Source organism: Carassius auratus, chromosome 2, assembly GCF_003368295.1.
Source record: "Carassius auratus strain Wakin chromosome 2, ASM336829v1, whole genome shotgun sequence".
NCBI lineage: Eukaryota > Metazoa > Chordata > Actinopteri > Cypriniformes > Cyprinidae > Carassius > Carassius auratus.
Window position 1 is genome coordinate 14,920,734 of NC_039244.1, and position 25,672 is coordinate 14,946,405.

General features: G+C 43.7%; 1 long non-coding RNA gene across 1 annotated transcript; it reads right to left on the reverse strand.

Annotated features, from left to right (window-relative positions):
• Positions 1-1,087: 1,087 nt before the first annotated feature.
• LOC113117209 (uncharacterized) lies at positions 1,088-3,444 on the reverse strand. The gene is made up of 3 exons (XR_003294137.1): positions 2,902-3,444; positions 2,216-2,355; positions 1,088-2,062 (listed from the first exon to the last, which is right to left on the reverse strand). It is a non-coding gene; the product is annotated as an uncharacterized LOC113117209 (long non-coding RNA).
• Positions 3,445-25,672: the final 22,228 nt, after the last annotated feature.

A 25,672-nucleotide genomic window follows, 5' to 3' on the forward strand; every position in this document is an offset into this window, starting at 1 on the left:
TGCAGCTTTTCTGATAAAAATACTTTGCTTAGTTATACTGAAAAGATAATACGCTTGTATAATATCTAAATACATAGACCTTCCACAAAAAAAGTCTGATACGGAGTTTCAGGGGGTCTGGATATTATCCCTAAATAACCCCCTTAAAGGAACTGTTCACTCAAAATGTGAGAAGACTCAATATGTTATATTTTTGTGTAAAAATAATAATAAAAGTCTCTAAACTTCTTTTGTTGACACCTGTGAAGGAATTCTTTAATTTATCATCACACTTCTTTTTCTTGCAGTCTTAACATTTGTATGCTTTTGAGTACTAAATGTCCCAAACACTTGGAATTTCATCAATGTGTTGCAATAAAAGATGCATTTTGACCAGGGTCTCTGCTGGGTAAATGGGTGTCCTAAGCAGGATTGTATTGTTGTGACCCCTACCTCAAATATTATTGAAGTAAGAAATCAAAAATACTACAGAGGTCAATAAAAAAAATAAATATATAAAAGTATATAAATAATAAAATATGAAATAATATAATATAATAAAGTAAATAAATAAATTGTAATTAAACTGTATTATTTACAAATTAAATTTGTAGGTCTGACTAGATAGTTACCTATGGCTATTATTTTATTAATAGTTATCTGATTGATTTTATACTCTCAAGCATTTAGAAATGTTGCAAAATAATATCATCTATAGCAAAAAGGTGGCCAAAAATGAAAGATTAAGTGGATATTTGAATTAAATGTTTGGTCAAAAGCCTAAATGAAACGGCAGCAATTACCAGGCGTTAAGCTCCCTTTGCAAGAATTGTAATAACATGAATGAAAAAAATAAAAAATAAAAAATAATAGACACCATAACAAAATGTGTTATGGATTTAATAGTTTTAATGGTTAAAAGTTGATGGTGTGTAATGTTTGTAATGGTATTTGTGACCTATATGATTCAATTGTTTTTTTCAGCAGGGTAAAGGCAGTTGTTGACTTAGGTTTTATTTTATAACCACAAAAAACTTTATCTTATCTTAATACATTTTAAATTATTATTTGAAGTAACAAAGCCAAGGTTATTTTGCGGTTACCATGACCAAAGGACAACAACATGCATGACAAGATGCTTCAGTTCACATCCACACCGAAGTAAATGCACAAGAAGAGCCATGATTAAAGCATGTATATTCAGCAGACACAAATGTTGTGTGGCATCCCTGAATATTTCTGTAATCACTATTGAAAGACCAGTGGTTTCAAAAGCTTACGATCAACACCAAGGTGGTTACCAGAGCACGTGCACTAAACTAAGAGCTGTTTCTCACGAATCTTTAACAATGACATCAGATGCATTTCATGTATTTTATTGACCATTCATAAATGAGCTTTAAAAGCTTAAATCACAGACACAAGAAAACAAAATCCCAACTTTTTTGTATGTACTTACACTTGAGACATCATTTTACAAGTATTGTTGTCATACTCTTGAATGATATATTGCTTGTGATACTGTTAAGTATCTGTTAATAAAAGCAAATGCTAATATTGTCAAGTATAATATTTATATTTTGGTCACAAGTTACTGTAAACATATGCATATAAACACAATCACATTATAAAATATGTTAAAATAAAAAGCTGTTATTTGAAAGTGTAATAGTGTTTCACAATATTACTGTTTTTTACTGTTCTTTTGATTATATAAATGCACACTTTCTGAGAATAATTTAAACTAAAAAATGGTAGGCACACTAGTAATTTAATATTGTATATTGTATGCTGTTTCCTGCATATTTTCCATAAAACTGAAGACTCTGAAAGCATCTGTTCCAGCTGAAACACATTAATGCAGGTACTTCACACCTGGAAGGGTTAGCATTCAGGGCACGTCATCTTTGACATTTTTATGAGTGATGCGTTTTTATGATGTATGGTTATGTATCGGTGCCACTGTTTGGTGACATCAGGACCTCAGGACTGACTTCATGGTAGAGCGGCCGAGTCCTGTGTCTCCAAACCACCAGCCCCACACGCACCACTAACACAATACAGGCCAGCACGAGGAGCACCACTATGGAAAACAAAACCATGATACTGTAAGCAATGTGAGCAGCCTTCATATTTAACATCTTTATGTGGGTTCTTATAGTTTTATGAGTTTGTAATTTAACAACGCTATATTTATGGTTAACCAACAAGACATGTGTGTTTATCATTGACTAACCTGAAAAGACAGCGTTCCGGCCAGGTGCTGCTGCATCGTAATGCTTGCTTAGGCTTCCAATTAGAGCATAGATAATCACAGGGTAAACGGTGAGGATGTAACAGACATGCTTCTCTATAAGAAAGTTTTCAACTGTAAACCTGTAGAAGAACACGCAAAGAAACTTTGATTAGACACAGTGTGATGATCTAATGCATTTAATCATATCTTAAATATGAGTCAATCACAAATTAAAAAATGATTTGGTTTATAAGATTTTAAAATGCAGGTGAAAATGCATGCAAAGTTTTGCTCGCCGCGTCTTAAAATGTTCAAATTATTTGATATTTTAGGAGACGTCTTGACCTTAACTCATGGTTTTATGGTTTTTTTTTTATGTATTTTCTATACATGTTTCGTTTTCTTAGAGATAGTAATAAAAGCCAAAATGCCAGACCCCTTAATAATCCTTAATTTCTTGTCAAGAATTTCATTTTTAATCTTCATCATTCTAGTCTTCATTAATATATCACCTGAAATTTGACTTGATGCTTCTTCTAAAATCTATTCAATGTTTTAAATATGATAAACAGCAGAAGATGTGTACTTATATCACTTTATGTATAAACTGTATTTTTGGATATACAGATGTAAACAAAAACAAAAAAATTGTAAGATTATAGCAGAAAATGAATGATTATTATTACCATATAATTACTTCCAACAGAAGTATGCAAAAAAAAAAAGCTGTAGCTGTCACAACGCAGTAGAGACGGCGCCGTGGAAAGAGCAAGTTCTGGGTCCAAGTGCAGGGAATAGACACTTTATTATAAACGAGAACTAAAAGGCCAACACGGCAAAAACAAAACAGAAACAACCACAGGGAACAAGCCGAAATAACACAAGCACTAGAAACATACGTAATACAACTAACATACAATAATCCAGGCAGGCAGAGTGGTGTGTGAGACAAAACTATATACTTGTGAGCGTCAACCCCCGCCTTCTCGGGGGACTTGTGAACGGCCACCCCCGCCTCCTCGGGGGACTTGTGAGTGTGTCAACCCCCGCCTCCACGGGGGACTTGTGAGCGGCACCCGCCGCCTACTCGGGGGACTCGTGAACGGCAACCCCTGCCTCCTCTGGGGACTCGTGAGGGGCATCCGCCGCCTCCTTGGGGGACTCGTGAACGGTAACCCCCGCCTCCTCGGGGGACTCGTGAGCGGCATCTGCCGCCTCCTCGGGGGACTCGTGAACGGCAACCCCCGCCTCCTCGGGGGACTCGTGAGCGGCATCCGCCGCCTCCTCGGGGGACTCGTGAGCGGCATCCACCGCCTCCTCGGGGGACTCGTGAGCGGCATCCGCGGACTCGTGAGCGGGGTACTCGTGAGCAGACTCGTGAGTGGCATCACTGAACATCCGCGTACGGTACGACGTATGGTACACGTCAATGCGTATGCTATGCCATACCTACTACACGCACCCGAAACAGGAGTATAAATTGGCCTTACATACCAGTCTCCTAGCATGCTATTGACGTTAGAGAAGTGTATAGTAGTTTCTCGTGTAACTTTAGAGACGGTCCCTAGATTTGCGAATATCAAACGTCCAACGTCAAGCCAACTTTATGCCAGCGAGTGATTGACTGATTAATTGATTGATTGATTGATTGACTGATTGACTGACTGACTGACTGACTGACTGACTGATTGATTTACTGACTGACTGAGTGACTGACTGATATGAGTGGAGTGTGTGTGGTTTGAAGTACCCTCTACAGAGCCAGGTCAGGATATGGGTTACTACAGTTTTACTATAATAAAACCATGGTTATTTTTCGTAAGGGTTACAATGTGTGTTAGCAAAACTTAAAAACACAATATTTATGCGTAGATAAACTGCCCTTCCTTTCTTCTGAATTATACCAAATACTTTTTATTAACTTAATTTTTTTAGAAAAATTGAGAGGTGGTGTCTTAAAGCAAATATTGATCAGAAACATGCTGTGCTACTGTTGGGAGTGCCTGCAGATGTAGAGGGGCCACTCATTGAGGAAACTATGCAAACAGTCAAAGCGTTAGGAAGAGTGAGAGTTAGGGATTGTAAAGAAGGGCTTACTCCAGGGTTTTTACTTGTGCTATGTGAGTGCAAAGAAGTGGTTGATCCTTCTCGCGTGCCTGAAGAAGTGATACCTGAAAGGGGTGGGGCACCTTGGAAGATGATTGTAGCGAAAAGTGCTGAGGGCCCCCCTGCTGGGTTTGCTGAGAAATTATCAAAGCTGTTAACACAAGAAGGAAAGTCTTTCACTGATCTTCAAGCTATGTTTTTGACGCCCAGCTCTAATGCAGGTTCTCCAGAAGCAATAATCCGTGCAGTGGGTGAATTGCTCGAAAAAACCTCAAAACCTGTCAGTGATGGAGGTGCATACCGACGTTTGAGGATCTTTTCAGGTACTGTTCCTACTCCAACAGGGGAAGAGGCCTTGGAGAGTTGGATGGATCAAGCTAGAATGATGATCGTGGAGTGTGAATGCTCAGAGAAAGAGAAGCGCCGACGTATCATTGAGAGCTTGAAGGGTTCAGCCCTGGATGTTGTGAAGGCTATCAGATTTTCAAGCCCAGATGCAACTTCTCTTCAGTATCTCGAGGCTTTGGAGGGAGCTTTTGGAACTCCTGAATCAGGAGAAGATATATATTTTGCTTTCAGATTACTGAGGCAGAATCCTGGTGAAGCTCTTTCTGATTTCTTGAAGAGAATAGAGAAATCCCTGACCAAAGTAGCACAAAAAGGTGGGTTACCCTGGAAGAATTTGGACCAAACAAGAGTTGAGCAGCTAATTCGGGGAGCTGTTGAATCTGACTTGTTGTTGCTCCAGCTGAGATTGAGGGAGAGACGAGAAAAGCCACCTATCTTTCTAACTCTGCTGAATGAGATAAGGGAGGCTGAAGAAAGCGAAGCTGCCAGACATAGTCTGGGTTTCACTGTAAAGCCAGTTCCCCGGCCACGAGAGAGACAGCGTAGTTCAGCTGTAGTGAGAGAATTGAAAGCTGAGATTGAAGAGCTGCGGACAAGAGTGGCAGAAGGACCTTCTAAAGTAATTGTGCCAGAGGCGATGTTGGAGTCACAGCCCATACCAAGTAGGAGAGGGGGTGACACATCAGTGGATCCAGAAGTACACTCACTAAAGAAACAGGTGCAAAGACTAGAAGAGCAGTTAGCTTCACTGAGTGTTAGGCATTTGCCACAGACGACAAGAGATCCACGATCACTGGAGCAAGCTGATACTTCTGTGAAACCTAGATTTGAAAAGGCTAAAGAAATTACTTCTGTTACAAATGTGGAGAAGATGGCCACATTGCTCCGAAATGCAAAGCTCCTGAGAATTACTGTCTGGTGATACAGAAGCTTGTGCGATCATTACGGAAGGCTAGAAATGAAAGAACGGATCAGAGTAGTAGTAAACACACCAGTGATAAAGCCAGCTTTTCCCGCAAAAGCCAGACAGTTGTGGCTGAGAAAAGTAGTCTTCCTGTAGGGTTGGTGGGTCCAGCTCTGACGATTACTATGAAGATCAATGGTCAGCCCTGTGAAACCTTACTAGATAGTGGATCGCAGGTCACTATCATCTTTGAGCCATGGTACTCTGAAAACCTGTCATCAGTACCCATTCAGCCTCTATCTGGTTTGTCTATTTGGGGCCTTAGCACAGCTAGTTATCCCTACAAGGTATATGTCTTGGTGGATGTTTCTTTCCCTGCTTCTGTCATGGGCGTGGAAGAGACTGTTTCCATCCTGGCATTGGTTTGTCCAGAGCCTGAAGGGCCTAAACAAGTGCCTGTGATTATTGGGACAAATGCAAGTTTTTTCCAACGTCTGATTGGATTTGGCACAACTGGTCATGAGACAGAGGAGGCACACACATTAAGGATTCGGTTTCACAACTCAGAACTAGAATCACCTACAAGAATTGACATACCTGCTGGAGAAGTAAAGTGGGCAGGTCCAGGTGCTTGCGTCATACCATCAAAAGGAGAAATGTGTGCTGTTTGTGCAGTTGAATCACAAAAACCGCTGGAGAAGGAAATTTCTATGGTAGAAACCCCTTCAGATGATATACTGCCTGCAGGACTGTTCATTCTTCCAGTTGTACTGCCTTCTTCTGCTGTAGAAGAGAACAAATTCAAAGTGTTGATCAAGAACGAAACGAGCAAAGAGGTAACAATACCATCTGGAACGGTCTTAGCTCATGTGTATCCTACAGATACAGTGACTGTGGCATCAGTTACCCCGACAAAAGCCAAGGCAATTGATCCAAAAGTGTTTGATTTTACCAAGTCCACCATTCCAAAAGAGTGGGAAGAACGATTTCGTCAGAAACTGTCTGAGAAGGGTAATGTCTTTTCTCAGGAGGAATGGGATGTGGGACTGGCAAAGGACATTAAGCATTGCATCCGTCTGAGTGACACTAGGCCATTTAGAGAGAGATCTCGGCGAATTGCTCCAGCTGATATTGATGATGTCCGTCGACACCTAAAAGACCTGTTAGCTGCGGGGATTATTAAAGAATCCCGAAGTCCTTATGCTTCCCCAATTGTAATTGTCCGTAAAAAGAGTGGAGCAATACGCATGTGTATCGATTATCGGACTTTGAATAGCAGAACTCTTCCTGATCAGTACACGACCCCACGCATAGATGATGCATTGGACTGTCTTGCAGGAAGCAAGTGGTTTTCAGTCTTAGACCTGAGGAGCGGCTACTATCAAATAGCCATGGCTGACGAGGACAGGGAGAAGACTGCTTTTATATGTCCTTTAGGGTTCTATGAGTTTGAAAGGATGCCACAAGGAGTAAGTGGAGCACCTGCAACATTCCAAAGACTCATGGAACGTGCAGTTGGGGACATGCATCTGCTAGAAGTGATAGTGTACCTTGATGATATTATTGTCTTTGGGTCCACTTTAGAAGAACACGAACAGAGGCTTTTGAAAGTCTTAGACCGTTTGGAGGAGTATGGTCTAAAAATCTCACTGGATAAGTGCCAGCTCTGTATGTCTCAGGTCAAATATGTGGGCCATATTGTCTCTGCTGATGGTGTTGCTCCTGACCCGGAGAAAATCGAAGCAGTCGCAAAATGGAAGGTGCCCACAGATGTAAAAACCTTAAGGTCATTCCTAGGATTTTGTGGGTTTTACCGACGGTTTGTTAAAAACTACTCTGGGATTGTGCGACCCTTGACAGAACTCACCAAAGGGTATCCTCCAGCCAAAGGGGGTGGGAAGGTCACCACAGAGAGAAAGTACTTCAAAGAGTCAGAACCATTTGGTGAGCGGTGGGGCAAAGATTGCACTGAGGCCTTTAAAACCATTATCCACTGTCTTACCCATGCCCCTGTCTTGGCATTCGCTGACCCTTCCAAAACCTATGTCTTACATGTAGATGCAAGTGGGAATGGCCTAGGTGCAGTACTGAACCAAGAGTATTCGGAAGGACTTAGACCAGTTGCATACGCTAGTAGGAAACTGAGTACAACTGAGCAAAGGTATCCTACTCACCAACTGGAATTCTTGGCACTGAAGTGGGCCGTAGTAGATAAATTTCACGATTACCTTTATGGGGTAAAATTTGTAGTTAGAACTGACAATAATCCGCTCACGTATGTCCTGACTACAGCTAAATTGAACGCCACAGGTCATCGCTGGCTAGCGGCATTGGCTACATACGATTTTAGCCTTCAATATAAGCCAGGACGTTATAACATCGATGCAGATACATTGTCTCGCTATCCTTTGGAAGGTGGGTCACCTGATGGTTGGACTGAAATATCCCAGTCAGGAGTAAAAGCAATCTGTCAGAAGGTGACAAGTGACAAAGATGAGGGATCTTTCTTCAGATTGGTAGATCAGTTGGGAGCCGAGTCAAGCATTGTTCCGCCTGTTTATGCATGTTTTACACAGCTGGAGCTGGGAACTCTGAAACAGTTGACACACGCTGACCTTGAGTTGGCTCAAGACAAAGATCCAGTCATTGGACCAGTAAAGATAGATGTGGAAGAAGGAAAGGTACTTACAACTGGTGCAAGTGCTAACCCACAGATGACTCTATTACGGAGACAAGGTCCTAAGCTGGTCATCCAGAATAAGCTGCTGTACAGAGTGTTCATCAGTCCCTGTGGGAAAGAGAAAAAACAGCTTGTTTTACCTGAACAGTTCCATAAACAAGTTATGCATTCGTTACATGATGATGCAGGACATCTGGGAATTGAGCGGACTACAGAGCTTCTGAAGGACAGATTCTACTGGCCACAAATGACTTCTGAAATCGAGAAGCATGTCAAAACATGTGGGAGATGCATAGCCAGAAAGACATTGCCTCAGAAACGCGCTCCTCTGAGTAATATTATTAGTGATGGGCCAATGGAACTTATATGTATTGATTTCCTGTCAATAGAGCCAGATTCCAAAGGTATTGCTAATGTCCTGGTCGTCACTGACCATTTTACACGCTATGCCCAGGCCTACCCAGCTAAGGACCAGAAAGCAGTGACAGTCGCAAAGATTCTCTGGGAGAAGTTCTTTATGTATTACGGACTTCCAGCCCGCATACATTCAGATCAAGGGAGAGACTTTGAGGGTCGGCTTATTAAAGAGCTTCTGGGAATGCTGGGGATCAAGAAATCAAGGACGACACCTTATCACCCTCAGGGAGATCCACAACCTGAACGATTTAATAGGACACTACTCTCCATGCTGGGAACTTTGAATGCTGCAGAAAAGCAAAAATGGAGCCAGCATATCAGCAAATTGGTACATGCATACAATTGTACTAAAAATGATGCTACAGGGTACTCGCCTTACTTTCTTTTGTTTGGACGAGAAGCCCGCTTGCCAATTGATGTGTGCTTTGGTACTTCTTCAGAAGGAGGAGAAGGACAGACATATCAGAAGTATGTCGAAGAACTGAAGACAGATCTTCAGAAAGCCTACCAACTAGCTTCTGAAACTGCACTAAAGAATCATCAGAGAAACAAACGTCTCTATGATCAAAAAGTAAAATATCAAAGCATAAGGCCTGGAGACCGTGTGCTTATTCGGAATCTCAGTTTCACAGGAAAGCACAAATTGGAGGATAAGTGGAATTCTGCCTCGTACATTGTTCTTGAAAAGCTTGACAATTTGCCTGTATACAAACTCAAATCAGAGGAAGGAATATGAAAGTTATATGTATATGTAAAATTGTTCTACGCGTCTCTGGGAAATGAGCGCTCAATATGTGCATTTTTGTCATTCAGATACACATGATGTTCGCAGTGTTTTCCCCCACGCCGACTCCGCCCTCGCCACGCCCCCAGCGATGACTAGATGCCGACTGTATATATTCTATATATTCTATGCAGGGTGCGATTTGTGAAAAAAAGCGGGGGGGGGGGGGAGGGGGGGTTGAAACATTTTAATTGATAAAAATAAATAATGAGAACACGAACTAGATGACATCATGTGCTCATTAGCATATTTATGACGTAGGTGCGTCGTATTGTATTGCCTCCCTATGCTCACATACTTCAATTTGGTGCCTTGGTGAACTCAGTGAAACAAGAAAGAGGAAACAAGATGGCAGATGGGGGCATGCACAGTTTGGCGGGAGCTATGCGCTTTCTTCTAAAACCCCCAGACTATCTAATGCAGCCATCTGGATGCCTTTTACAAAGTTGGATAACAATTTTGTATATTTTAACACTATTAATTGTGTCTGTCAAGCATTGTCTGCAAGAGAATTTTTTCTTGGATGTCATTACAAGTGCAAATGGAAATGGCAAAATAATATGGCAAAATATCAATAAACTAATTGGAAAGCAAAATAAAATGGACAATGATAGATTGGAAATAAAAGTTAACAACGAGCTGCTATATAATCCAAAAGAATTAGCAACTGAATTCAATAATTTCTTTATTAATTCTGTCAATGAAATAACACAAATGTTTAGTTCCCCAGAGATAGTTTGTAAGCCTATTAATCCTGGACAGCCGGTCTTCAGGTTAGAGCAAATAACTGATCTTGAAGTGGCTAACATTAAGTCCATGAAACCATCAAAGGCCAAAGATGCATTTGGCCTTGATACATATTTTTTAAAAATACACAAAGACGTGCTGGTATGCCCACTAACACATCTGATAAATCTATCAATTAAAATGGCAGTTGTTCCATCAGGATGGAAGGTGGCTATAGTCTCACCAATTTTTAAATCAGGAGACAAAACAAACATTTCAAATTATCGCCCCATCAGCATCCTCCTTGTTGTATCTAAGGTTGCAGAAAAGTGGATCGCCAAGCTGCTGAATAAACATCTCAGTAATGGCCATTCTCTCCTGCACCCCATGCAATTTGGGTTTCGCCAGTACCACTCCACAGAGACTGCAAACTGTGTCTTTGTAGAAACAGTGAAATCCTTGCTTGATAAAACCACGTGTTGGTGCAGTCTTTTTGGATTTAAAGAAGGCGTTCGATACAGTAGATCATCGAGCCCTTCTGTCTAAACTGACTCACTTCAACTTTGCAGAAGATGCGCTAGTTTGGTTTCAATCTTACATGTCCAACAGAAGACAAGCTGTGAGTGTTAGTGGCACTAAGTCGTCTTACCTTGAATGTTCAGCAGGAGTCCCACAAGGATCTATTTTGGGACCAGTACTGTTCTCTCTATATATGAATGATATACCAAACATTTGTCAAAAAGTCAATTTCCAAATGTATGCTGATGATGCAGTTATTTTTACACCTGCTAAAAGCACACAGGAAGCATCATCCATTCTTACATCAGCACTGGAGAATATTCAGCATTGGCTGCTTAAATCCTGCCTATTATTGAACAAAAAGAAAACTGTTACCATGATTTTCTCAAAAAAAATCATAAAACTGGAGCAGTCCAATGTGTTCCTGGGGGGAGTGGAACTTGACCTTGTTGAAAAGTTCAAGTACCTCGGGGTCACACTGGACCCAACACTTTCATTCAAAAAACACATTAAACTTACGGCAAACAGAATCAAATTCAATTTACATAACTTTAAACAAATTAGACCATCAATGACAATTACTTCTGCTAAAATGTTCCTACATTCAATGATATTCTCATATACAGATTACTGTATCACAACCTGGTCACTCACTGGAAATACAATTTTAAAACCCATAGAAATGTTATTCAAAAAATCTATAAAAAATTCTTGATCAAAAGCCTCTGTCATTCCATCAGTGTAATATTTTGGGAAAATACAATATGCTCAATTTTGAAAATTTTATTAATTTTAAAAATAGCTGTTTAATTTATAAAGTTTTTCATGGATTGGCCCCACCTTCTCTTTCCACATATATCAAACCTAGGTCTGATAGAGGTTTTTGCACCAGAGCCTCATTTAGAGGAGATATAGAGATCTCACACAGAAAAACTACCTTTGGACAAACTGTTCTGTCTATCAGAGGAGGTCATTTTTGGAATAGCCTCCCAACAAATATTAGAGAATACTTACTGCACATTCAAAATGCACCTTAAAGAGTTTCTTAAAAGCTCCCAGATATGTCCTCATTTTGACTAATTTATTGATGTAATCTGCCTGAATGTGTGCTAATGTGTTTCTTGCTTGATACTGTATATTGTCTGTTCTTTTATGTTGTATTATTTGTATGTTGTTGTTTTCCTGCCTCGGGACTACAGGTGAAAATTAGCATTTATGCTATAACCTGGCTCATTTACAGTCTGTACAGAAATGTTAGATTGTTCATTAATGTGCATTGTCCCGAACAAATAAATAAATAAATTAATTTAATTTAATTCTCCATAAAACTGTTTTTATTGCTATATGTGAATGTTTATGTTGTCAGACAACGTAATGAATATTATAATGACTGAAACACATAAACTACATAACCAGCTCTCAAACATTAATCTGCACTAATGAAATCAAATACACATATGATAAAGTTCAGTGGTTGTGTTGTGACTGATTTTGGCTATACTTGCTTAGAAAATAGAATTAGAAGCAACAGAATATATTTCTTTTTTTTAACTGAAAGTGCTGCTGCTCTCTGCGCGCGCGTGCACGCTCACTCGCAGATGCAGAGAGAGGCTCGCGCTGGGAAAGAGAGACCTCGCGCTGGTACGCCAGCACCAGAGAGTCTCAGAGACGTAATAATGATTGGCCAAAAAGTCGCTAGATTTGTCACTAAAAAAGTAGCTAAATCTAGCGCCAAAGTCGCCAAGTTAGCAACTCCACTGCCCAGCGAACCGGCTTCAACCGTCTCGCAAGTGTTGATAGGCTATTACTCGTGAGGTGTAACCAATCAGCAGGTATGCAAAGTGGTGAATACAGAGAGGCTGTGCAGAGCCAGACAAAATAGCGCATTTTGATATAAAATTGACTTTATTCAAACTAAAGATCCGTGATAAGTTTTGTGATCCGTCTCACCACTATTGAAGCACTGATCACTTTGGGGAGGGGGGATTTAGAGGCAGGGATACATTGACCAGAAAGGGGAAATCCCACGCATCCCCCCCGCAAATCGCACCCTGATTCTATGTATATATTCTGTATATATTCTATAAGCCCCTTTCACACTGCACGTCGGACCCGGCATATTGCTGCAATATTGCCGGGTTGCCTCCTGTATGCAACCACGTCCCGGGTTTGATTCCAGCATTGAACCCGGGTCTGGGACCTAGTAACATTGCTGGGTTCGACTCGGGACAAGCGCTGTGTGAACAAAAGCCAGATCTAATGCCCTGTCGAAGTGATAAAGCGCATTATCGTTTTACCAGCTGTTTTGAAGAAAGATCAACATAGATCACACACCTCTCGCTGTCAGCGGTCGCGCTGCTGATGAGGCATGGCGGCGATCGCAGGAATCGCTCGTGATCTGGGGATGGCTCGTCCTATTTCCACCTGTGAAGTGAAGTGAAAGTGACATTCAGCCAAGTATGGTGACCCATACTCAGAATTTGTGCTCTGCATTTAACACATCCGAAGTGCACACACACAGAGCAGTGAACACACACACTGTGAACACACACCCGGAGCAGTTTGCAGTCAATTTGGGGTTTCGATGCCTTTCTCAAGGGCACCTAAGTCGTGGTATTGAAGGTGGAGAGAGCACTGTACATGCACTCCCCCCATCTACAATTCCTGCCGGCCCGAGGCTCGAATTCACAACCTTTCGATTGCCAGTCGGAGTCACTAACCGCCAGGCCACGACTTCGCTAACCTTCAGGCCACGACTACTTGTGTTCACTAGATCTAGAGCTCGTTCTCGAGACTTGGAAGCCCACACTGTGGTTTCTTTGCCTCTGAGGCAGGGCTCGCTGCAGCATTCATCTTTTTCTGAGGGCCTAAATATTGCTACAAGTGTGACTGCATCATATAATAATTGCTGTTAATAGTGTTCATCGTCTGGCTGACTACGTCTTGTATTAATATTTTTTTGAAAAATCCTGTCAAAGCGCACAAACTGACAGTCACAACTTATAAGCTACTACTAAATATTGTAGAAACGTAATTTTCTGTAAAATTGCTTTGTAACGATTTGTATTGTAGAAAGCGCTATACAAATGAATTTAATTGGATTGAATTGAGGAGATTGATGTTGTTTGTGTGACTGAGTGGCAAAAAAAGGAATGCCGAGATAATGCGTGTATTACATTGTTTTGTTTGATGTGAGTTTTTCTACACCAGACCATGTTGAGTCGTCTGGGTTTTACATGCTACATTTAATTCTGAGGAATAAAATGACATCTGACTATGTGAAGTGTAGATGTACAGGGGCCCTAGGTATGTAATTTCTTGTGTGAGAACACATGTTCACCTCTCTTCCTCTGAGGAGGTTGAGGCGGTCATGGGCTGCTGGGCGGAGCAGTCCCAACCAATCTTCCAGCCCCTCATGCCAGGGGTGTCACACCATGTTCCAGCCCCTCGTGCCGGGGGTGTCACTATTGTACTCCGCAGATGCTAGAGTCAGAGTGGCGCTCCCAGGCCGAAGGCTTCTAGTCATTTTTGCTGGATAGCCCTCATCATAACGTCCTGGCGCCTAAGCCCTAGGATGTTTTGAGGGCCAGCTCCCTCTGAGGAAGAGTGGTGTACACAGCATTAAACAGTGCCTGTCTCTCCTCAGTGCCCTCGGGAAATCGCTCTGCTTACACTGCCGGAGTTCCAGGGCGCAGCAATCTCCGGCGAGCACTTCTCTTAGTTACCGCTAGGAAATGTAGTGGTGCTAAGAGGCTCGCTACCTCTACGGAGGTCTCTAAAGCAGCTAGTACAGTTGTCCCCTGCTGGTCCGCCGCTTCAGGGCACCGAGCTAGTGGCTCTAGGCACACCAGAGACTCTCGCGAGACTGGTTCCCTTTGGAGGTAACATGGCAGTGTGGGAGCCCCTGCCAAGTGTGCTTCATGGGGTCCTGCCCTGAGCAGGCTCTGGTCTAGTCTTCCTAGCAGACGATGTGGGTCTGAGGACTGTCATTTTTAGGAGACTTCAGCTATGAGAGTCCTGATGCTTTGGTTCAAGAGCTCGGAGGGCAGGCCCCTCTGGGAAAGAGCGTTGTATACCGCATTACACGGTGCCCGTATCTTCTCAATGCTCTCAGGAGATCGATCTGCCAACACTGCCAGTGTTCCAGGGCGCAGCGGTCTCCGACGAGTGCTTCTCTCAATAACTGCCCAGAAACATAGCGGTGCTAAGATCAGAGGACTCGAGGCTTAGGATGGCATCCTGATCAACGCTTAGCATAAGCTTCTTCTGGCCGGAGGCCTCGGCCTCAGCATGCCATGGAGGAAACATGTAACCAGAGGGTTTCTGCCCACTGATTGGGCACTGGGAGGGGCGCGGTAGGCCACCATGGCCTCCACATAGACCTACAGGGTGGAGTGGGTCAACCCTGCGGAGAGCCTGCATGAACTCTAGCACTGTACTAACCGGGCAGTTAACTGGGTGAAGCTGGTGGTCTCCACACCAAGAAATGAAAAGCTTCCACTTCAAGGCATACAGTTTCCTCATTGAGGGATCTCTGGATTGAAGAACGGTCTCAACCCTTGCACATGCCAAGTCCGAGGACTGGTGTGTCACAATTTATCAAAAAGATGCATTTATCTCCATCCGTCTTCATCGGGAGTTCCTGAGGTTTGCTTTTGGGGACAAAAGCCTATCAGTACATATCTTCCACTGGCCTTGCGCTCTCACCCCACACTTTCATGACTCAACCACATAGACGATTGGTTGATATTAGTTCAATCAGAGCAGATGACGGTTCAGCATCGAGGTGTCGTTCTCACTCACATGAAAGGGCTGGGGTTAAGGTTTAATGCCAAGAAAAGTGTGCTTTCTCCAGTACAGAGAACCACTTATCTGGCTGTGGTGTGGGATTCAACGACGATACAAGCACGTATGTCACCTGCTTGGATCAAGTCTATCCTCACTGCAGTCGCGAGAGTGAGAGAAGGTAGGTCACTCACTGTCAAGCAGTCTTGGAGATTGCTGGGTCTGATGGCAGCTGCGTCCAACGTGAATACTATTGGCCTGCTGTACATGAGACCAATACAGTGGTGGCTCAAGACCATGGGGTTCTCCCTGAGGCCGCCATCCGACATGGTATGTCATCTTCCTGAGGATGCTTCGAGCACTACATTGCTTTCTCCCAGACCTAAGAGGTCACCACGTGTTGCTGCACATCGACAACACAGCAGTGGTCTTTTACATCAACCACCAAGTTCTGTGCTCATGCCATTTATACAAACTAGCGTACCAGATCCTTGTGAGGTCCCAGGGTGAACTCTTCTCGCTGAGAGCAGTCCACTTTCCTGGGCGCAATTCTTAACTTGGGAGCTGGACGCCATGGTACAGATGTGGCCGAGGCTTCATCTGTACATTATTCCATGATTCCTCTGCTCCCAGGAGTTCTCCCATTATGGCCGGGCAGGCTATGGTTCCTTGGCCTGATTTCTCTTTTTGACAGCACTCCATGGGAGGTTCCCGTCAGGAGAGATCTCCTCTCGCAGGTGAGGGTGCACCCCCACATTGATCTTAGAGGCTGTAGGTATGGTCTCTGAGGAGGCACAACTCTTAGCTTCCGGTCTCTCAACTGAGGTTGTTGAGACCGTTCTTCAATCCAGAGATCCCTCAATGAGGAAACTGTATGCCTTGAAGTGGAAGCTTTTCATTTCTTGGTGTGGAGACCACCAGCTTCACCCAGTTAACTGCCCGGTTAGTACAGTGCTAGAGTTCATGCAGGCTCTCCGCAGGGTTGACCCACTCCACCCTGTAGGTCTATGTGGAGGCCATGGTGGCCTACCGCGCCCCTCCCAGTGCCCAATCAGTGGGCAGAAACCCTCTGGTTACATGTTTCCTCCATGGCATGCTGAGGCCGAGGCCTCCGGCCAGAAGAAGCTTATGCTAAGCGTTGATCAGGATGCCATCCTAAGCCTCGAGTCCTCTGATTTCCCCTCTCCTGGGGATCAAGACTCACTCCTTCTGAAGTCTGGCCATTGGACAGGTTGTACCTGATTACTGTCAAGCTCCTGTCTCCTTCTCTTGCTTTAGCTGTGCTCTTCCACACTAGGCAGAGATTTGAAGTCTGGTGGCGTGGGCATTCTTGTTCCCCAAACGTTCTTGACGCAGCTTGAGTTCCTGAAGAGGAACGTCTAAGGTAATGTATGTAACCCTGGTTCCTCGAGAGGAATGGGACGCTGTGTTCCTGCATCTCTGGATGGCGCTCGCTTCATACTTTGAGGCTGACTGCTGGCTTGCCGCTCATGCTTTTATGCTTTCTGGTCGCTGACATCACCCGCCTATGACTTCTTGCCCATCCATTGGACTGATTACACATGTTTTTCAGAGACGTCACGCTGGAGGCATTCCCCAAATGTTCTCGACGCAGTGTCTCATTCCTTTGAGGAACCAGGGTTACATACGTAACCTTAGGTGTTCACACCGCCAGTGGCGAGAGCGTCAAAGTGGCCGAAAGTCATTCATTTTCGATATTCATACTTGATTATATAGGGCTTGGGCGTCGTGACGTCTTTACTTGGCGTGGCTGCCATGTTGATGGCCTCCTTTACTGCTACTCGTACTACTGTGCAGTGTTTAGACATACTCCCTCTCAGCCATGTGTCTTAATTTCATTAATAAAAAATATATTTCAACCATGGTAAACCGTAGCTGTATTGTGGGGGTGTAATAGCGCAACACATAATCGCCATGGGACAAAAAAAAAAGAGAGAATTGATTAACTTTCCACCAGCTTTCCTGTTTGGAGCCGCAACCACGGAGATCATAACATCTAAATATTAATGTATATAGCTTAAGTCAACATTGAAAATAAGGGAAATTTCCCAAAATACGGAAAAATTTCAACATTCATCTTTCTGTTGCTATCACTGTTATAAAATCATAACGTTACTACAAAACTGCTGCATTAACTAAGGGAGTTGTGAAACGTGACTTTGCTTACAGATTGGCGTGAAATTGTGCTCTCACAACAACCACGCTATCTTAAAAAGCCCAACATCACGGTAAGGTTGCTTTCAAGTAGGCAAAACGATGCTTTGAAATCATCTGTTTTGATGATTTACATGAAGAGCTCCACTCTTTATTGTGAATTTCATATGGATCCAAACCGTTAATAGGGCCGATTTTGTCCGAGCATCCCTATTTAGTGTATCCCTGTAAATCTCCCAACTCTGCTTCTTCTCGTTCGACTTGCTGTTTGTTTACATTCGCAAGGCCATCAACATGGCCGCCACGTCCCAGAATGCAACGTGGCGCCCAACCCTTAGAAAATCTTGCTTGATCAGTCTTGATAAAGATCACCTGTGGCCCCTTACTAATTATGTTTCAGTCTCTTGTTTGAACCAAAAGGCTGTCATTTAGACATGACTTGTGTGGTGTTTGACATGATACATTGAATTCTATTTATGTTTAGCAGCTCTTTGATGTTATGCTTATTTGATTGCTACAGCTGATTCCAGATGTATGATTTAATAATAATAATTCCTTACATTTATATAGCGCTTTTCTAGACACTCAAAGCGCTTACATAGTCAGGGGGTATCTCCTCATCCACCACCAGTGTGTAGCATCCACCTGGATGATGCGACGGCAGCCATAGTGCGCCAGAACGCCCACCACACACTAGCTTACTGGTGGAGAGGAGACAGAATGATGAAGCCAATCAGTAGATATGGGGATTGTTAGGAGGCCATGATGGTCAGAGGCCAATGGGCGAATTGGGCCAGGATGCAGAGGTCACACCTCTACTCTTTTCGAAAGATATCCTGGGATTTTTAATGACCACAGAGAGTCAGGACCTCGGTTTAACGTCTCATCCGAAGGACAGTGCTTGTTGACAATATAGTGTCCCCATCACTACACTGGGCCGCTAGGACCCACACAGACCACAGGGTGAGCACCCCCTGCTGGCCTCACTAGCACCTCTTCCAGCAGCAACCTAGTTTTCTCAGGAGGTCTCCCATCCAGGTACTGACGAGGCTCAGCCCTGCTTAGCTTCAGTGGGCAACCTGTCTTGGGCTCCAGGGTGATATGGCTGCCGGCATATGATTTAAGATTTGTAATTGTGTTTGCATTCATTAATAGTCTTGTTTATGGGTTTTAGAAACCAACAATTACCATCACTGCCATCTGAGAAATGTCTACTCCTGCATGTCACCATAAATAAAATGGGAAAGTACTTAATGACTAAATTAGTTTGAATGGACCCACCATTCCAGTAGTAACAGCCAAATCAGCCTAAAATGTCTGCTTAAATTCTACAACTATTGTAAACTTAAAATTAAAGTATATAAAAATTTACTTTGATTTGTATTTTACATCGAAAATGTAACATGATTTAACAACACTTGGACCAACTTATTTCACTTGTTTCAAGATAAAAATGGCTCCCATGGAGAAGAAACCGAGAACTGCTAAAAAACCAGGAAGATATTGTCAGGGTTTTGATAGAGGGATGAGGCGAGGACTCAATGATGCAGAGAGAAGGGCTCTTTAATAGTAATAATAATAAAATAAACAAACAAAAACTACCCCGTAGGGGAAAACAGACAAAACTTGACTGGCAAGGCAAGACACGATGTGCACAGACAAATATTAGACGACGAACTAGCAACCAGACTGCAAACACAAGGACAATAAATAGGGAGCTAATGAGGAGGGTAACGAGGGAACACATGTGGGGAAAATTACATCAATAATCAGGTAACAAGATGGGTGGGGTCAAGACAATTGACGAGAGCACATGGCACATAGGAACAAAGACAAAAGCCATGTGCTCACAAAAACAAGCACATGGCCAGCCAACCAATCGCAAGCCACATGAAAACAATGACATGAGGAGAGTATCAGGGCTCTGTCACAAAACCATGAATACCACTAGACTGAAGTGACAGAACCCTGACACTAGCCCCCCTCAAAAGGGACGCCACCTGGCGTCCCTAACAAGGAAAACCAAAAAACAAGACGGGAACAAGACAGCACAGGCATGGCAACACAAACCCCGTACACAACAGAACACACGACATGGAAATCAAAATACAGACAAAATAGGGGAGGGAGGGAAGGGGGCCCAGTCAAGCAACAGGAAAACCCAAGCAGTTATTAAAAGAGACCAGGGAGGGGCGGGAGGGTTGAACCAAGGAGACTCAGGCAGTCCAGGAGTCCCAGCAGTGGGCCAGGGTGGAGCCGGAGAGATGAGCCAGCGAGGATCTGGCCTAACAAAAACCCCGACAGACCACCAGGGCGGTGCCGGAGGGACAGACCAGCGAGGCTCTGGCCTAACAGGAACCCCGGCAGACCACCAGGGCGGAGCCGGAGGGACGGACCAGCGAGGATTCAGCCTAACAGGAACCCCGGCAGACCAGCAGGGTGGAACCAGACGGAGAGACCAGGAGGCCTCCAGCCAAACAGGGACCCCGACAGATAGGTAGGGCAGAGCTGGCATGGCACTCATCAAGGGCGGAGCCGGCATCAGGGCAGGGAGCTTGGGCGGAGCCGGCATCAGGGCAGGGAGCTTGGGCGGAGCCGGCATCAGGGCAGGGAGCTTGGGCATGACTGGGATGGCCTCCAGGCCATGTGGGATGGAGGAAGCCTTTCTTCTCCTCCTCCTCCGTCTCCGAGAGGGGGGCGCTGCAGCCTCATCAGGCTCCTCTGGGGGCGCTGCAGCCTCATCAGGCTCCTCTGGGGGCGCTGCAGCCTCATCAGGCTCCTCTGGGGGCGCTGCAGCCTCATCAGGCTCCTCTGGGGGCGCTGCAGCCTCATCAGGCTCCTCTGGCAGTGGCGGGGTAGAGCCATTCCTCTTCTTACCCCTCTTCCGTCTACGAGAGTGAGGTGCTGCAGTCTCTTCGGCCACCTCTAGGGGTTCTGCAGTGTCGCAAGTCGCCTCAGGGGGTGCTGCAGCTCCTTCATCCACCACAGGTGGATCTGCAGCTTTGACGGGGACCACAGGCAGCACTGCAGCCTCCTTAGCTGGGGAACGTGCCACGAACTCCACAAATTCCCCAAACGACAGGTGGTCCAGCCCCCTCATTCTCCACCAGCTGAGAGGCTCATCAAGGGCATAATTGAAGAGGTCCTTGAGGGCCGCATCATTAAACTCCAATCCCTCTGCAGTACCACTGAACTCCAGGGCAAAATCCCTCACACCAGTCCCTTGTTGATGAAGAGAGATCAAAGTCTTAAACTGGAGCATGCGCTGATAATGGGGGCTGGAAAGAGTGGAGGCTGGTGGACAGTGCAAACCCTTCCTCCGCTGAGTCCTCATACTGGCTAGTTCGTTCTGTCAGGGTTTTGATAGAGGGATGAGGCGAGGACTCAATGATGCAGAGAGAAGGGCTCTTTAATAGTAATAATAATAAAATAAACAAACAAAAACTACCCCGTAGGGGAAAACAGACAAAACTTGACTGGCAAGGCAAGACACGATGTGCACAGACAAATATTAGACGACGAACTAGCAACCAGACTGCAAACACAAGGACAATAAATAGGGAGCTAATGAGGAGGGTAACGAGGGAACACATGTGGGGAAAATTACATCAATAATCAGGTAACAAGATGGGTGGGGTCAAGACAATTGACGAGAGCACATGGCACATAGGAACAAAGACAAAAGCCATGTGCTCACAAAAACAAGCACATGGCCAGCCAACCAATCGCAAGCCACATGAAAACAATGACATGAGGAGAGTATCAGGGCTCTGTCACAAAACCATGAATACCACTAGACTGAAGTGACAGAACCCTGACAGATATCAAAAAATCAACCCTGAAGAGGTCCCACCATGGATAACTGTCATAGGCACTGAGGGGTACAGTATGATGAACACCTAAAACTTGGCCAGGAGACATTTTGGTCAGATAAGAGAGAGGGGAGTGTGTTTACTCTCTGCCAAGCAGATATGACAAGGTGGACAAAGGAACAGTTCCATCAGGAATTTGAATTTGTGGCAGATATCCCAAACGTCTGGAAGCGAACATTGTACATTGGTGCGTAGAGAAATGGGCAGGGGCAGACTGGCCATCGGGAGCACCGGGACATTTCCCGGTGGCCTGACGTTCATTCTGGCCTGCCGGCTGACGCTGTTCAGTCGATCAGGCATACGTCCAATAGGCCAGTATGCAACTGCGAATTAATTGATGGTCTTATGAATGTACAAATCAGGCGATTGCGGAGTGAAAATGACACCACAACATGACCAAACATCAGCGAAGCACTGCCTAACTGGCTATTGAGAGTGAGGAGTCACGTGCTGATTTGGGTTGATTTGGGAGGGGTCTGAGCTGGTCGGCCATGTTTGTTGGACACGCTATCGGTTGCCAGGGGCAACGCCTTCAGAACTTCACAGAGGTGCGCCTAAACATTTCAGAGCTCTTTAATTTTTGCGCATTATGTCGGCAGAACAGAGACGGATCTACGAATACAAGAAGGAAATGAAGAAAGTAAAGCAATGCAGAAAGATTAGGCAAAAAAGAGAGGGGACCTTTACGAAACAGTCGCAGTTAATTAAGTTACTTTGTCATTTTGGTCAAGAAATGTCTGCTAAATGCAATGTGTAATTACAACACGCTAAAACGCATGTGAATAAACTTACTTTGGCCAGTACAATGCTGTTTTCATCACCTGGAGGCTTGTAGATGGACCCAGCCACAGCAAAAAGCCTCGTAACTTTCCAAAGACTTGTGGCTTTTAAACTCCTGCATTGTGTAGTAACTTGGTAATTCAAGATCAAGAACAAGATAATTCACAATGTCCATATATGTGCTTGGAGGTATGGTCCAGGTCCCTGTGCCATTCTGCTGCAGGGAGCTCGTATGGGTCAATTTTTTGGATGCCTGAGAGCTTCTCCAAATACCGGTGTTTTGCGCTTGGTGTAACCTAAAAAAAACTGTATTTCATTGTTCCTATGTGTTCTGTAACACTAATGAGCTGATGGTATTTCAGCCATCTGTTCCATATTAATGAATCCTGACTCTTAACACATTCTGAACTCAAAGACCAGAACGTGAGTAAACAAGGACCTTCGTTGTTTACATAATTCACCATTTTGGCCGCCCTGAAGTCGGCCACATCCTGCCTTGAGTGACAGTTATTTAAGACAAGAAATTCCAGAGTCACGTGGGCGAGCCTCAAAGGAGAAACTAAACCCCCAACATTCCACACACACAAAACGAAACCTTTCTTAGAAGTTCCTTGCCTTCGTCAGTTTAGTATTAATATATATTTTGAATATGTTTGTGGGTACAATGATTAATACTTGTTATGCGAGGATTATAATTTTACTATCTTATAAATTGGAAATGTTCTCCTCATTTTAACTTTCTCAAAGAGAGCCATGTTTCTGCAACCCCCACTCCTGACCAGGTCATAAAGCTTTATGACCCCACGGGGCAACAGGACAGGAGAGAAGCCAAGTCACTGGTACCTTTTTCTCAATGTATCCTAAACTATTACCTCAGACATAGTCTAAAAGTATATAGTATTGTTTTTGTTGGTGCTTTGAGATGTTTCCCATATAAATTGGGACTATCTGCAATTTATTAGCGTGTGTTAATCTTTAAATGTGTGTAATTGTGCATTTGAATGTAACTTCGTGTTTCTATCAGTTATATATATATATATATATATATATATATATATATACTGTTTGATGTTTTTGTAATCATCATGCTTTGACAGACCCACTTATCTAAAGCAAAGTAATGAAAAATTTATTATTCTGGGATTACGAACTTGCTAGAATATCCCTGATGAAATCTGACAAGCCCTAAATCATTAGGGTGGGTGTCTCCACAGAGACAAAGGAACTTTTCCCTCCGCTTCAGATCGCGGACGTTCATTGGTTGTTCACGCGAAAAGAGGCGTGAACCATCCCAAGCCATAAGAATCGACCGAACAATGTCCGCCCTCTCTCTTCTCCTCTTCTCGTTCTTCGTTCTCGGACATGCTGCTCTCCTGTGCGACCCTCGTCGCTCCCGCGAATCCCTCAGATCGCCAGATTTAAATGCTGCTTTAAAGTGTTGCTATGATTTGATCCGTTGTTGGCTGAGAAGGGTTACTGACTGTGATTTCCATCAGAGTCCTGCACGGGTTCGGGTACCGTTTGGCTGAAACGGGTGAAAAATATCCAACTGTGTCGGTTACTGGTGCGGGTCGGGTCGGACACGGGGGAAACACGGGTCTAAACACGGGTTCAAAACAGTCACGTGCAAACGTAAAAATAAGTGCATATTTTTAAGAACACATCTACAAAACTATGTCTGTATTTAAAGTTAGTAAAAAAAATTGTTTTTTTTTGAGCCCGCGCCCTCCCAGGAGTCTCTATGCCAACGATCCACTTTTAAAAAATCACAACCGTGCGAACTGCTACATGAGTCGTCGAGATGGATCCTGAGGAGTTGAAAAAAAAATAGCTAGAGGAGATTGTAAAGTTGTCGACAATACTTCATCAAAACTCAAGTCCAGGGTGTGGGAGAAATTTGGAGTCATCTCAGATGACGAAAGCAATACTGTGAAAGGCTTTGCTGCATGCAAAACCTGCCTTAAAGTTTTCGTGTTTGATAGCCGCAAATGTGGAACTTCGTCACTGAGGAAGCACGCAGATACCTGTGTTGGTAACAAACTAATCGCCAGTTCTATCGAACGGTATCTTTCTAAGGGGACAGAACTGAAGGTGCCTCGTAGAGATGATAAGGACACCATAACCAGGCTGTCTGTGAACTTTGTATGCAATGATATTAGACCCTTAGATGCAGTACACTGCGATTTTTTGCACTAGCACAAGGGTTGATACATGTCGGTGCTCGGGCTGGTCGTGTGGATGTTAAACAACTACTGCCTGACCCTACGACTCTTAAAAACTCTGTAGAGACACGTTGGAATTCCCTGCATACAATGCTAGAGTCTATCAGCAGTCAATATGAAGACATCCGCGCACTTCTGGAGGAACGAGGCGAAGTTGACCGCCTCACAAACTTGGATGAAAAGGCTCTCTCCGACTTTGTTGCATTCCTGGAGCGATTTAAGGAAGCCACTAAAGCGTTAGAGGCATCTAAAACCCCAACCCTTCATCTAACCATTGTTTGGTATGAGCGCATCAGACGCCACTTGCAAACTTCTTCAAATGATAGCATGACCATTTCCTCACTGAAGGAGACTTGCAATGTTCCTGTATCCTAAACTGAAAAGTATGAAGCTACTTGCTGACAGTAGTGAAGTAGCTAGCGTGCACAGTGAGATGCAGCGCCTTGTGAAAGGTCAGTATTAATGCAAACACAGCCACAGGGGTTTATTTACTTACAAAAAAAATATTTTTTATTTACAAAAATAAAAGTAATATTTTTTTTATTTAAAAAACCTGTATAAACTGAACACCAAAGAACAATATTAACTATTAAGCGATGGTGACGCGTACATGAAAAATGTCACAAAGAACCGGCAAAAGTAGCCTAAAGATTATGAATAGCCTATGTCAAAAATTGCCAGGAGACATTTCAATTGTTTATTAATAAACAAGTGTTTTCTGTGTTGGCTGCAAAGATAGAGTTGACGATGCTGACTCGATCTTCGCAGTAGTGAACATGCCAGAGAGAAATGCACATTTCATTCAGATTGCATGAACAGAGAGCAGTGTTTTATTTCGTTTTGAATCGTTTTGTTTAAAAGTACACATTTCAAGCTTTATATATAATTCTCAGGCCTGTGAGGCATGTAGCTTATACACTGAGTGTCGGTTAATTTATGAGACTAGCTCCAGTTCAAGCGCAGGCGCCTCCGCTCTGTGTCCTTATTATAGTGCTTGCTGTATTTGCTTCTTATTTATTAAATCCAGGCAACTGCTTGATAAAACATTGATTAAAATTAAGATACAATTAATACAAAACGAAATTCACTTTAAAGAAAGGCTTTATACAATTGCGTAACTTATGATCTTACTCTTTTCA